The 15,643-nt window shown below is 38.0% G+C and overlaps 1 protein-coding gene across 1 annotated transcript in view; it reads right to left on the bottom strand.

The window, feature by feature from the left end:
• Positions 1–4,298, bottom strand: part of fstl5 (follistatin-like 5) — a 323,171-nt gene extending 318,873 nt beyond the window's left edge. The window contains exon 1 of the mRNA XM_057850040.1: positions 4,061–4,298. The gene's annotated coding sequence lies outside the window, so the exon portion shown is untranslated. The remainder of the gene's footprint in view (positions 1–4,060) is intronic.
• Positions 4,299–15,643: the final 11,345 nt, after the last annotated feature.

The following is a 15,643-nucleotide window of genomic DNA, read 5'->3' as shown; positions in this document are numbered from 1 at the left end:
TTTCATCTGTGAGCTTTTGAAAAATAAACATCTTTGTGAAAGTGCACTCCTGTGGAAAGAAACTTCATCATATTCAAGTACAAAGACTGATATTTATATGCAAGTTAAAAATCGCCCTGTCCGAAATTCAGTTAACTGAAAGTTCATATAATTTTAAAAATAATCGAGAAGAAATTAATATAAACTATGCAATTTATTTCCCCTGCCAATTAAAAGAATCGGAATCGAGAATCGTTTGGAACTGGAATTGAAACGTGGAATCGGAAACAGAACCGTTCAAATTCAAACGATGCCCAACCCTAATCATCGTGATATATCAAGATTTCGATATATTGTCAAACCCCTACAATAATCTGTTAGACATGTATTTTTAAGGTTTATTTTGTTAGTTTTTAATCATTATCATTAAAACGTATCCGGATTATAGGTTGGTGGTCTAGTTACAGTTTGAAAGGGATATCAGTTAGTTGCGGTTTGTTAAGGTCCTGGAATCTGCCATTAGACTTGCTGTGTGTATTGAGTTGGTTCTCCAGTCACCCATCAAAACACGGTCATTTCACAGAGGCTATTGTTATTCTCGTGTTATTTTGACATGTAATGTCACAGGTAGGCATATGCCGGTATGATATAATGACGTTATGATAACCTTAGGCCAAAATATCACAGTTTCACGGTATTGCAATTACAGCTCTAACATGTATTACTTTGAGATATCTAGTAGGTTTAAGGGAAAAAAATTAAAACTTTTTTCCATTGAACTGGATTTTTATTTTTAAAAACATATGAACAAATTGGAACATACGGTAAGTATAATGCAGAGTTTCCCCTACAAATTAAAGATTGTGGCGCACCGCCACACCAAGGCAGTTTCAAATTAGCGGCAGCCTAGTGTGAAGGGTTCAGCGTCAACCTATACATTGTGTATTGTAATGTCCTTATCTATGCGCGGTCCCCTTAAGAGACACTCAGACTGTGGAGCTGTTACAAAGAGGGAAGCGAGTAGGGAAAATTGGAGAACGGGCAAAATAGCGAGAGATAGCGGTCACGTGTCGCAGCAGCCCTCTGTTATTTTGGCAAAATATTCTAAATAAAATTAAAATAATTGCAGTCATTTAGGTGAGCCTAAACTCACAGCCACAGCTCAACATTATTACCATCAGAACAAAAATAATTATTTTCCATAAAAAGCACGTGTGTATGGCTTGTATCATGTTTATCTTATGAACACGCGCTCTTTCTCAACAAAGTTTCCAGAGAGAAAAAAAAAACATGTTTTACCACCACTAGACACAATAAAACATGCTGGAGTTAACTCTCGTAACTGGTGGGAAACATTCATGACAGCGTTTCCAAAACTTTAATTTTGTATAAATTAGCGCTGTCAAACGATTACAATTTTTAATCGAGTTAATCACAGTTTAAAAATTAATTAATCGTAATTAATCGCAATTCAAATATTTTTTCTGTAAATTATTGTTGGAATGGAAAGATAAGACACAAGACTGATATATACATTCAACATACTGTACATAAGTACTGTATTTGTTTATTATAACAGTAAATCAACAAGATGTCATTAACATTCTGTTAAAGCGATCCATGGATAGAAAGACTTGTAGTTCTTAAAAGAGAAATGTTAGTACAAGTTATAGAAATTTTATATTAAAACCCCACTTAATGTTTTCGTTTTAATAAAATTTGTAAAATTTTCAATCAAAAAATAAACTAGTAGCTCGCCATTGTTGATGTCAATAATTACACAATGCTCTTGTTGCGTCTGATTAAAATCAGTCGCACCAAAGCGCCAGCAGAGGGAGACAAAAAACACAAGTAACAAGTGGACATGACACTGCTGTCATTTTAATGTGTTTGAGCGGGGCATGTGCGTTAATTGCGTCAAATATTTTAACGTGATTAATTTAAAAAATTAATTACCGCCCGTTAACGCGATAATTTTGACAGCCTAGTATAAATGCAAGTGTATTGGAGGCATTGCCTCCTCGGCAGTCCCTCTCCACAAACATGTTTTTACATCTCGGTTGGCCCTCCTACTCTAAGCCGCGGCCGTCTGTAACTTTTCTGTAGCCGAAGTATTCCCATACCAGTGATTTCGTTTTCTTCGATGGTGGAAAAAGTTCCGAAGTTTTACTTCCTCCTGAAATCGTGTAGCACAGCTGACTTACTGACACTGAGCAACAACCGGTGGGGGAGGATTGAGCCTGCTGCAAGCGAGGGATTTTTCCATGCATTTTTGGGACATAAAAAATAGCTAATACTTTAGGGACAGTATGACGGAAAATGTTTGCGGTTTTGAAACCTTGACGTTTTCATACCGCACGATATACCTTGAAACCGGTAATCAGCACGTCTAATCATACACCTACAATCATGTTAGACATGTATTTTTAAGCCTCATTTTGTTAGTTTGTAATCATATTAAAATGTGTCCAGATTATAGGTTAGTGGCGTACAGTTTGAAAGGAATATCAGTTAGTTGTGGTTTGTTAAGGTACTGCAATCTGCCATTAGACTTGCTGTGTTTATTGAGTTTGTTCTCGAGTCACCCATCAAAACAGAGTCATTTCACAGAGGCTATTGTTATTCTCATGTTATTTTGACAAGTAAAGTCACATGCATGTTAGAAGACAACTGACAACTGTTTAAATCGTAAAAAGAATGCACGGTGTGTCTTCTCTCATGTAGTCTTAATACATTTGTTGCTAGAGGCAAATAAACAAAGCGGAATGAAGCTGTGCCACTCTTAAGCATATTTGACTTGCGCCTTTAACAAGCATCTCTCAACCACTTTAATGTTTTAAGTCGTATTTCCTCGCTCTTGTTTGTGAGGATCAATCCTAGTCTGAGTCTATTTGTCTTCAAACGAATTTCTGAAGCGTGACCGTTCTCAGTCCACCGCGAGACGCAACTCTGAGTGGATTGTTAGATTGTTATTGCCAAAAACTCTTTAATAGAGATGGACTGAACAGGGCATGTTTTCCAAGTCAGGGATGGGTGAACTGCCACGCCGTTTCTGGGCTCTTCATAAGAGAGGGAGGCAGATGGAATAGGGCCGAAATGATGAGGTTGGGGGTCATCAATTGCTACTCGCTGCTGGAATCATATCAGACATGCACTATCAAATGCCAGATGTGTATGGAAATACAACACAGGGTCCTAGAAAGCAGGCGCGAAATAATATGTTCACTCTGACGGATTGTTTTGCCCATGTTCTTTAGTGAATATAAAAAGTGTACACACCCCTGCTCAAATTAAACCAAGGAGATTTCTACTGAAATTTTATCACCTGTTTTCCCTCAAGTGAAGACGTAAAAAGATCCTCTTTCAAATGGGGATGATAAACACTGAATAAAGTTTAGCCTGGTATGAACCATGCAGGTTGCAGAGTTGGAGTGATGATGGCAGTCTCAGTCACTAATAAGTTTTTCAACAAAATACAATATTAGAAAGTGCTAGAACAGATTATTGGCATTTAATTTCAATAGTAAATGTTGATTCAATTTTCGAGCGCAGTCACAAAAAATTACACTCATATCTCAAGCCACCACTGTACATAATTCAGCGTGACCCTGGTAAGGCTCCCGTAGGGTTTATGTTATCGTTCGTGAGAAGTTAATCTCCTTTAAACTCCACACAGACACACACACACACACACACTTCAACTACCATCTGCTTCAATGATTAAAACACACCCAAAACGTGGCACCGTGCAACATCATCAAAACAATCTAATGACCCGTAAAACACTCATACACACACATGCAAATACGCTGTAACAAACAGGAGAACCCCCTCTCCAAAACGGATAAAATAACAAAAGTCTTAACTCCTAGTGGCAAAACGGTGTCACTCAAGGATTATAGCCCCCATCCGACCATCAACCCCTCACACACACACAGACACAGGCAGAAAGTAACCTAGTTGATAAATCAAGGCTGCAGTTGCAAAAAGAATACTATCATCACATTGTTTAGATCAATCACACAGATTAAAGATAATTTCTGAGCCTATAAAAAATAAGCAAAAAAAAAAAAAGCTTTACCTGTCTTTTCCCACTCGTTGAGAATCCAGGGAAAGAAATAATCCACACGCAAAATTCAAAAAAGTAGTGCAAGGAAACACTTCCAAGAATCCAAATGGTAATTCCCAGTAAAAGTGCAGAAGAGCAAGGGTCCGTGTGGCGTGGTAGTGGATGGACAGCTCCCGCCGAGAAGCAGCTCGGTTCTGTGATCTCCCTTCGGCAGAGCACCGCTCGCGTGTGCGATTGCGAGGAGGGAGACGCCGAGCTCACCTCCACTCGCATGCAGACCCCCACCGGCGGGATTTTCACCGAGTCACGTGGAAAAAGAGAGGGAGGGATGAAGGCTGCGAGTAACCAATGAGAAGTAGATGAGAGAAGCCGATCAGGCCAACTGTCCTTGAGCAGGATGCTGCGAGAGGAATAAAAGAGTTGGATTATTCCCTGATAATAACAAAGCCCCAGACAGAGTCATGTGAAAAAAATAGGACACCTTATGGAAGCCTGTGTGTTTTCTAACATATTTGGTCATAAAGATATTTAATAACAATTTTAACAATCTTGAGAGATTCAAGTAATACAACTAAACAATTAAAACTGTGTTTAAAAAAATTGCATCATCATAGAAAAGACCCTGCCACCATTGTTAGTAGTGGTCCACCGATACCATTTATTGGCTCATGATACAGCTAATGTGTGGTATCGGCTGATTCCGATACTGTACCGATACCACATTTAAAAAAGATTAAAAATATATATATTAGGGCTGTCAAAATTATCGCGTTAACGGGCGTTAATTATTTTTTTTTAATTAATCACGTTAAAATATTTGACGCAATTAACGCAGATGCCCCGCTCAGACAGATTTAAATGACAGTACAGTGAAACGCTCACTTGTTGTGTTTTATGGAGTTTTGCCACCCTCTGCTGGTGCTTGGGTGCGACTGATTTTATACGCTTCAGCACCCATGAGCATTGTATAAGTAATTATTGACATCAACAATGGCGGGCAACTAGTTTATTTTTTGATTGAAAATTTTACAAATTTTAATAAAAACGAAAACATTAAGAGGGTGTTGAGTTAATTATCGAGGGTTGATTGAATATTTGCTTGATTGATTGAATATTTGCTTGTGCTCATATATACCATAAATATTACATATTGCCATATTTTTTCTTATTGATATAACCAGTAAATGATTATTGCTTGCTATACTAGGTATAATGTTGAAGTGTTACAAAGTGTTAAAAAGGGTCGGAGTGACAACTGCCTTGCTTCATGGCCGCAACATTGCGTAACTAGACCTTGTAGGACATCTTCAGCATCTTACGTCTGGACTTTCGTCTAGACTTTTGAGGACAATCTTCCATTCAAGGACATTTTCCATGGCCGCAGCGTTGCATAACTGAAGTGTCTGGGTCATTCTGACCACTTTACCTAAGTGCCCTTGCTTACACACGTGTATTTAGTTAGTTCCACCTACATGCTCACACATAGCCAACCAAAATCACATGGGTGTCTCCAGCTTGCTTTCCCCCTCCCTTTAGGGCGGCACCCTTCGGTGTTGGACAAACCCCTAATTTTACAAATTTTATCAAAACGAAAACATTAAGAGGGGTTTTAATATAATATTTCTATAACTTGTACTAACATTTATCTTTTAAGAACTGAAAGTCTTTCTATCCATGGATCGCTTTAATAGAATGTTAATAATGTTAATGCCATCTTGTTGATTTATTGTTATAATAAACAAATACAGTCCTTATGTACCGTATGTTGAATGTATATATCCATCTTGTGTCTTATCTTTCCATCCCAACAATAATTTACAAAAAAATATGGCATATTTTATAGATGGTTTGAATTGCGATTGTGATTAATTATGATTAATTAATTTTTAAGCTGTAATTAACTCGATTCAAAAAATTTAATCGTTTGACAGCCCTAATACATACAGTATATATATATATATATATATATATATATACTGTATCATTTTTTTTCTTCATTTTTTTTAATAAATACGGAATTTTATGCATACTTGCTTAAATGTAAAGTAATGGCTGTCTTGGCCTGGTCAGAAGAATCAGTAATCCTAATAGTAAAGTTGTATACATTGTTGTTTTTTCGTCAACAATGACGATAATGGAATTATTTCATCGACAAACAATTTTTTTCATGACGATGACTTGACAATGACGAGCTAAAAACATGGCTTGGGAGACTAGAACACAACGAGACAAAAATGCGACATAGTTTCTGTCAAATGCAGGGGTGAAAGTGGGCAGGAACGCAGTTCCGGTATAAGATTCAGGGCCAGAACGCAGTTCCGGTACACTGTGCTTTGATTACGAAAATATGACTGCAACTGTCAAAACACAATGTAAAAAAATAAAATAAAAAATAAAAATTGAAATGCTATGCTGCCACACATGCCAAGAAGAAAACAATCTACCAACATCAGATTTACATACACAAGTGTTAACAACAAGCATAATAAAGTGCTTGTGTAGTGGAATCCGTTTCCACCAATATTTATTATTTATTTTATTCCACGGACGGCATGGAGGTTTCCCCAGCTGCTGCAGTTATCTGAGTCTAACGATGATGAGTCACGTCAATGTGCAAATGCACGCAGCAAAGCAAAACGCCTGGACTCATTTATCCGTTCAATTGGCAGACATACTGACATGGGATCAGTAGAGATATTTAGCTCTGATTGGTTCAAATGTGCATGTTTTCTGGAACAGCAAAAAAAAAACAAATGTTAAATTGACGCGACAAAAAAGGGCAATGCAACATAAAATGGATCAAATCAACAAAAGAGTTAAGGAGACTTATTTCTCATATTTAGTTTTATTTGCTCTGATGGGGAGGTTCAGAACATCTTAGCTGTCAATGTGCCCTTTGGACTTATATTTGTTCATTTATGTTAGGCTATTTATCCATTTCCTTATGATTTCAAAAAGTCAATGTTCAAACTATATTTCATTTCACTCTGCATAATATAAGTCATTTGTACTTATGTTACTGATATCTTTATTATAAAAAAAAAATAATAATAATGTAATAATAATTTCAATTTTAATATACATCCTATGTTCTTAGGTAGTTAAAATTGAGATTTGGCATTTAGTATGTGAGGAAATAAGGGAAAATAAAAAATAGGAGATGGAGGTTGGGGTTATTGCTGTTTTTGTTAAGTTTTATTTTGCAAATAATTGAAAAATACAATTTTGAATGAAAATCAGTTTTCATCATGTTGATGACCCTGAAACGCAGTGTCAGCAATAAAATTAACTTACAAGAATATTCATAATAATAGCTTCAAAATGAGGGTTTTTTTTTTTGTTTGTTTCCCATGATTCTTCAGGGAAATTCTAAATCAGGCATGCTGCTTAGGACAGCTATACTTTTCACCAAGATCATCATCCATTGAATATGGTATGCCAGCCGGTGTCGTGCCAATGTAGTTACCCCCGTCAAAAATTGTATCCCCTGGGCGGAGCCAATGCGCTGTTTGCTTGATTTTCGTGTTTTGGTAATGTAGTTATGTACGACGTTATAAAACATGGCCCATCCATTAAAAAAATAAATAAATAAATAAATAAAAACTTTTTTTTTTCCTGTCGTATAACGTAACATACATACTGAACGTAAAAAAAGGCAATGTTTTACTTTTTTACTTGTAGAATGACCTGTAAGTGTTATTACTGTAATTCAAGTCCTGTGTGGAGTTACTCCAGTTTAATAAACACTTATTCATTCATTACTTCATTTTCCATGCCGCTTTTCCTCACGAGGGTCGCGGAGGTGCTGGAGCCTATCCCAGCTCACTACGGGCAGTAGGCAGGGGACACCCTGAACTGGTTGCCAGCCAATCACAGGGCACATGGAGACATACAGCCATTCACACACACACTCATACCTACGGACAATTTAGATAATAAACATCAACGTCCAAAATATATAACTGTTGTTCTTTTCTAGCTTCAATTAATTGTTCAATTCGACATCTCATAGCTAATGAGTGTGTGTGTGCGCTCCCGCGGCCAGTGGATATAATTTTTGACGGGGGTAACTACATTGGCAAGACACCTGTCATGTGGCTCTGTTATACAATTAGTGTCTTTAGTAGGGCAAATTGAAACTCCACTCACCATTTTGGCGGTGCTCCCTGGTGTTTCATGGTCCACTTTCTCAATCCTTGGGTTTTGTTCAGTAGTTGTCGATTTTGAAAGCTTAGGTTTGAAAAAGTTACGTATATCCATCTTGCCTGTTCAGTCCTCGGGTGGTTTTGGCTAAGCAAAGCAAATGACCGTCTAAGGTGCTAGTCACATGAGCTGTTCGAAAAATAATTTTGACCCATTATAAAAAAATGTTTTGTTCATTTTATTCATTTTTGTTGTTTTTTTAATTGCTTTACAACTTTTTTAGACAATATTTTACAGGAAAACTTAATTATACAATCAGAAAGTCAATTTCATGCAATGACTCTTTTCACCCCCCGCCCCTAAACTCCGCCTATGGGTACACCCTGAATTGGTTGCCAGCCAATCGCAAGGCAGAATGAAACAAACAACCATTCACGCACACACTCATACTTACTGACAATTTGGAGTGTTCAATCAGCCTACCATGCATGTTTTTGGGATGAGTCCCAGAGAGAAAACCCAGGCAGGTGCGGGGAGAACATGCAAACTTCACACAGGAAGGCTGGAACCCGGGATTGAACCCTTAATCTCAGAACTGTGTGGAAGACATGCTAACCACTCGTCCTCCGTGCCACCAATTATTAAAACAATTATAGTAATTTTTGCGCTATAAGGCGCACCTGACTATAAGCCGCCGCACACCAAATTTGACACGAAAACCGCATTTGTTCATAGATAAGCCGCACTGGACTATAAGCCGCAGCCATCCTCACTGTATTATGGGATATTTACAAAAGATATTAACCGGTAACACTTTATTTGACAGCGGCATCATAAGGCTGTCTAAGACCAAATGAGCCACCATGAAGCTTTGAACCAATTAGCTGCAAAGCTTCATTGCTTCAAGAAGCTTAATTTGGCCATCACTGTTCCCTTGGAGGAGACAGTCAAATTCTGATACCACCTGCTGTCAAAACTGTTGTTATTCAACATGCCTCTTAGCATGCATTGCAGCACTACAGATGTGAATAACTATCAAAATTCATGTTCTGTTCTAATTATTTCTTTAGTTACTGTTCCAGTTGTTTCATTAATTGCTACATTAACATGTTACACTTTATTTGACAGTGGCGCCATAAGACTGTCAATGGACAATCATAATTTCCGACATGAGACTGTCATGAGCATTAATGAATGTTTATAACGGATGTCATTTAGTGTTATCCGGCAAATTATCTCACTTTTGAATTGATGTAAAATAGCCGAGCTGGACATAAATGGAGTTAGTGACATAATTTGCCAGATGACACTTAATAACATCTGCCATAAGCATTCAGTAATGCCCATGATAGTGTCATGTCATGATTATGACGGTCTTATGACGTTGCTGTCAAATAAAGTGTTAAATTTTAACCCAAATAAATCAACAAATAATCCGCACTGGACTATAAGCCGCAGGATTCAAAATGAAGGAAAAAAGTAGTGGCTTACAGTCCGAAAATTACAGTAAACATTTTTTAAATAACAACTGTACAATACCAAAAGTTCATTTTCAAGAAAAAAATCAGTGCTATGAGTCTTCACAAGAACATCTTGCAATAAGCCTAGACCTGCGTCCAAAACGAGCAAATGATTGTTTTTCCAATTTCTACCTGAACAGACGGGCTATTGTTGTACTGGCATCCTCACAACAAGCAAATAGTCAAATGCAAATGATTGCAATTGATGGAGGACAAACACGAATAAGGAGGAGAAGAAGCTCCCTTGACATTCACTGCACGCGTGTAGAAGATGAGTCGCTGGCATCTGGGCTTATAAACCAGCGGCAAGTACATGTCGCGCGCCGCTAATACATCAAGTGAAGCGTTAATGCGCTGCATGCTAATTGAAGGAGATGTTATGCAAAGTTGACGGTCTGTTTGAGACTCTGTGTGAGTGCGTAGGTGAGCATAATGGATTGTGACGCAGGTACAAATTTCTTGGCTTACATGTCACCTTTTATTAGGAATTCAATCTACAGTAGGGTTTCAAAAGAAGGGTACTGGTTTCAAGAACAGGTTAGAGGGTGAAGCCAGAGTAAGTTATTCAAAATGTTGACAGTTTTAAAATGGCTTTAAATGGCAAAAATTTAGAATGGTTTTTACAAAGTTTTAAGCCAGGGTTTGTGTTTAAAATGAGAAATTCAATCAAGTGTTCGGGTCTAAAAACAGAAAAAGGGTAAATTCAACGTAGTGTTTATAGCCAAAAGTAGGGTTTCAAACAAGGTTCGTTCATTCACTGCCAACCCTCTCACTTTAAATGGATTGGATGTCTCATTGAAATTCAAAGCACAAGGATGATTGAATGCAACACGACTGGACGTACAGTAAATCATCATCTTGGGAAGGGTGATGCACTCCTGTTTTTTTGTTGCTTACGGTAGCTGGCAGTATAAAATCAACAATTCCACTGTCCGGAGAATAGTTTACAAGTGGAGGACATTCAAAACAACTGCCAACATGCCCAGGTCTGGCCGTCCAAGCAAGTTCACCCCGAGAGCAGACTGCAAGATGCTAACAGAAGTCTCCAAAAACCCTCAAATGTCATCACGGGACCTACAGCAGGCTCTTGCTACTGTTGATTTGAAAGTGCATGCCTCTACAATCAGAAAGGGTCTTCACAAGTTTAAACTTCATGGGAGGTGTGCAAGGAGGAAACCTTTGCTCTCCAAGAAAAATATGAAGGCCAAAAAAGTTTGTCTGAGTGAATGTAGACAAAGAACAGGACTTCTGGAACAATGTGCTTTGGACAGATTAATCTAAAATTGAATTATGTGGACAACATAACAAAGAACATGTTTGGCGTAAACCTAATACAGCATTCCAGGAAAACAACCTCATACCAACTGTGAAGCATTGAGGTGGAAGTGTCATGGTTTGAGGATGCTTTGCTACAGCAGGACCTGGCCAGCTCACCATCATAGAATCCACCATGAATTCTATCGTGTATCAGAGGGTGCTTGAGGAACATGTGAGATCATCTGTGTAAAAATGAAAGCTGAAGCGATACTGGACCCTGCAACATGACAATGACCCAAAACATACCAGTAAATCAACCAAGGACTGGCTGAAAAGGAAGAAATGGAGAGTCCTGGAAGGGTTGAGTCGAAGCCGAGCTCCTAATCCCATTGAGATGCTGTGGGATGACTTAAAACGGGCTGTACATGCAAGAAACCAGCCATTAGGTGGTAGGATGTCCTAACCTTTTCCTCAGTTAGAATATGCATTTTTGTTGATATAGTTGGTTAAATGAGTAAAACAATGTTATTTTTTGTTATTTACCTGCAATTAAATCACTTTAACAGAGATAAAGGAAAACAAGATCAGACATTGATATGTGAACATTTCTTGATAAAAAACTGAATATTTCATGGGGTGTCCTAATTTTTTCACATGACTGTTTGCATATATGCACATATACTGTAATTTTTACATGGTTCTTGTTTTGTTTTTATTATATTTTTAGTAGGGCTGTCAAACGATTAAAATTTTAAATTGAGTTAATCGCAGTTTAAAAATTTAATCGCAATTCAAACCATCTCTAAAATATGCCATATTTTTCTGTAAATTATTGTTGGAATGGAAAGATAAGACAAGACGGATATAAACATTCAACATACTGTACATAAGTACTGTATTTGTTTATTGTAACAATGAATCCACAAGATGGCATTAACATTATTAACATTCTGTGAAAATGATCCACGGATAGAAAGACTTGTAATTCTTAAAGGATAAATGTGAGTTTGTAGTATATTGTGACAAAATACTGCCATCTAGTGTATTTTTTTTAGCTTTCAGTAAATGATACTGTAGCGACTTAACTGTTCTGCCCAAATGCATGATGGGAAGTGGTGCAACCATGACTGTGTGTGGTGGCTGCAAATGCTATATCTTCTCTGCGTTGGGTACAATACAGGGTGTTAAGAAAAAGATCAACTCATGTCCATCGTCCCCACGTCGCTTCCCTCAGATATTTATAGTTGTTGTGGGAGAGATTTTAAATTAAACCTTTTGCCAATTAAAAACACAGGCCCATTGAATGCTTGTATCTACTCCACTCACGTGACGCTCCCTCGGCGCCATCGTAGGCTATTTGCGGCAATGCATGAGAGGGTCGTGCCGTGTATGCGTTAAATATTTTAACGTGATTAATTTAAAAAGTAATTACCGTTAACGCGATAAATTTGACAGCCCTAATTTTTAGGTTTGTTTATCAAATTAGAATTTCAAGACACGGTTAGGGTTTGAAATTGGAGTTTGAGACCGGTTTTAGGGATCCAAACAAGTGTTAGGGTTTGGTGAAAAGCTTACAGTTTCAAATTTAGATCTCAGAGCAGGTTTCAAGACAGTTTGAGCCAGATTAAGGGTTTGAAGTAAAGTGTCAAAGTAGGGATTTGAGTTTTAGTGTTTCAAATTTCAAAGTTTCGAGACAGGTTGAAGCTTGTGCATCGACCCTATGCCGTCGATGAGCATTTGAAGCTCTGCGTAGAAGTGACGCATTGCGCTGTAGTGTGCTGCCCAGCCACCAGGGGGTGTATGCTTTTCTTTGTGTGGTTTCGCGGGCTTCTGCAGGGATGCACATACATAGCACTCCCTGGTTTCTTTAATGTCAGAGATAGACCAACTGTTTATAGGGTCAGTGCTCATCGAAATCGAAAAAGAATTGCTTTTACTCCAAAGGATGAAACGTAGGAGACTCAGAAATCGTTTGTAGAGATGGTATTTCCACCTACCGAACCAGTCAAGGCAAAGAACTGGTGAATTTGCCACACTTGTTCACCCACTGAGGAGCATGGACGAAGGGATGCACTTTTCAAAATCAGAATTTGGGTTTTGAACGATGGTTTCAATTCATGTTTCAAGAGAGAGAATCCTACTTCAAAATATTGTTTTGAAGTAAAGTTTGAACACAGAATTGGGGTTTTCACTACTGACCTGCATGTCCTCAGCCTTTGCTGTGTTTCTAAATATACTTAGCACATTTGGTTTTCTTCCCTTTACCCCGGTGACATGTTGGTGTTCTGGTGCGACTGAGTGTTTTGCACTCAGGAGCATTTCGCTCTTCAGCAAACCAGGGAAAAGTCGTCGCTAATGGAATAACTCACCAGGGCATCCATAATGCAGTAGCCATTTAACTGAAAGCCTTTTGTCTATGTCCTCGTATCGAGCAGCGCTACACTAATGCCACAAAAAACTGAAAATGCAACTTGGCTACACTGAAGCACAATTTTAAAATAAAGATTTCACGTTTGGACTTTAAAACAGAGTTTCAAGCTAAAATTAGCTGTTCACATTTTCAAATTAGGCTTTCAAGACAGATTAAGGGTTTCAAAGTAGATCGAAAGGCAGGATCAGTTTTAAAACAAGATCGGAATTGTGATGTTCGAGCGCTGCCAACTTTCCAGTCATAGCGGATTGGACGTCACTTGCCGTTAATGGCAGTGAAACATGATCACTCTATGCTTGCCATTTGATGTTGATCGATACAGAGTAAGGATTCAAAGCTATGTTCAGGTCTTCTGGTTTAAGTTTGAAGTTTCAATGAAAAAGTTTCACAGATGTAGGGCAGCGCACACTAAAGAATGAAGCTGACTTTATTTTGATTGAACTTTTCCGTGATTAAAAGTGAACCATCTCAGTTTCCCCCCTGACTATGATCAAACACTTTCTTCCAGAAGGACAAAAGAGCAAAGCACATCAACGCCGGTCCAGCATGTTGGACAAACGAGCGCTGTAACCTTGTGAAGTGCGCTTAGTCATACAGTACGGTGTTTCCCAGAGGGAGTGTACTTTGACTGGTCGCAGCAGGAGAGAAACAAACCCAAAGAGAAATGATGCTTGGATGTGAAAAGATGCAGTATGTGTTATTAAAATAATCAGCAGGGGGTAAAAACTTTTAACGAGCGCTTCTAACTGTAGTGTTTGTGCTACATGATGATCAATCAAGGTGTGTTGGACATTGGCATGAGATTTGGGACGTGCGAAGGAAAACAAATCTGATGTCTGCAGCCGGTTATATGGCAATCTGATTTATACAGTTAACACTAGAAAGGGTGAGTTTCTGCATGTTCTCATGATAGAATTTTATCAGGGCTGAAACTTCAACTGATTGCTTATGATAAATTGATTACAAAAGATTTAACGAGTTAAAAACTGTACTAATTTTTAATTGCAGATTACGTTCCAAACACTACCTTTATCAGTGCACATTTTTCTGGTACATCGATTAAAATTGATGAACACATTAGCTCAGCTAACAGCTACCAAAGTCATCTAAAATGAGTACGATGATAAAAAAATAGTTTGCACTTGTCTTAACATAATTCACCCACATCACTTTTGGTAAGGTTACTTGAAGTTTTAGGCCTCTCAAATAACCATCTAATTTTCAGGTTTTGTATTGAAATCGAATTGCTATTAGTTTTCCAGGATACGTTATGTGAATCATTCGTCCTCTAAAATCCCGTCAATAAAAAAAATATAAATAATAATCAGACAAATATTGTACGTGATTCAGTTGTGATTAATCAAGATTAATTAACAACAATTAACTAGAAACAGCAATTGTGTCACGGTTAATGGGCAGGCAGGTGGTGTGGACCCAAATGCAGGGAAACAAAAACGCAGCATGGCAGGTGGCGGTGAACTCAAAAAAACGTTTTGATAATAACTAACAAAAACAAAACAAAATGACTGGGGATCAACAAGGCAATGTTCAAACAAAACTTACTCAATCGGAGACTTTTTGAGCTCGAGGGCTTGGACAGGACTTGACATCGACATTGACAATGACGCAACAAGGAGTGAAAAGAAACTGTGAGCTTATATATACACACAGACAAGGGGTAACGAAACAGCAAGGAACAGATGGGTGGCACAGGAGGACACAGATTGGAGGATACACTAGGAGCAGTCACAACAGGTGAAATCAATGGGCAATCACAGGGACACACTAGGAGGCAACCAACACAAAACCTAACCAATTTCTGGTGAAATTACAATGGGGCTTTGCTTTGGTAGATACAGATCTATCAGGTCACTTCCTGTTGATTTGGGGACATTTCAGGGACACGTCCTATTGAATTCGGGTCACTTCCTGTTTATTTGGGCACATTTTGGGGACATGTCCTGTTGATATCAGATCACTTCCTGTAGATTTGGGGACACCGGCTGTCAATGGCATCGACTTACCATATTGGCCCGAATATAAGACAGCCCTGATTATGAGACGACCCCCTCTTTTTCAAGACTCAAGTTTGAAAAAAAGACTTTTTGAGCACCAAATTAATTTTTATACAGAAAATAATTACAGTACAGCCGAAACAAATGATTATAACAATATATTTGAGAGAAAAAGCATGTTATTTTGCCTCATTCAAATCTTCATATCTGAACATTTAAATATGTAAAC

This window comes from Corythoichthys intestinalis, chromosome 11 (assembly GCF_030265065.1).
Source record: "Corythoichthys intestinalis isolate RoL2023-P3 chromosome 11, ASM3026506v1, whole genome shotgun sequence".
NCBI lineage: Eukaryota > Metazoa > Chordata > Actinopteri > Syngnathiformes > Syngnathidae > Corythoichthys > Corythoichthys intestinalis.
The sequence above is the reverse complement of the archived record's forward strand: the minus strand, read 5'-3'. Positions and strand labels throughout refer to the sequence as shown.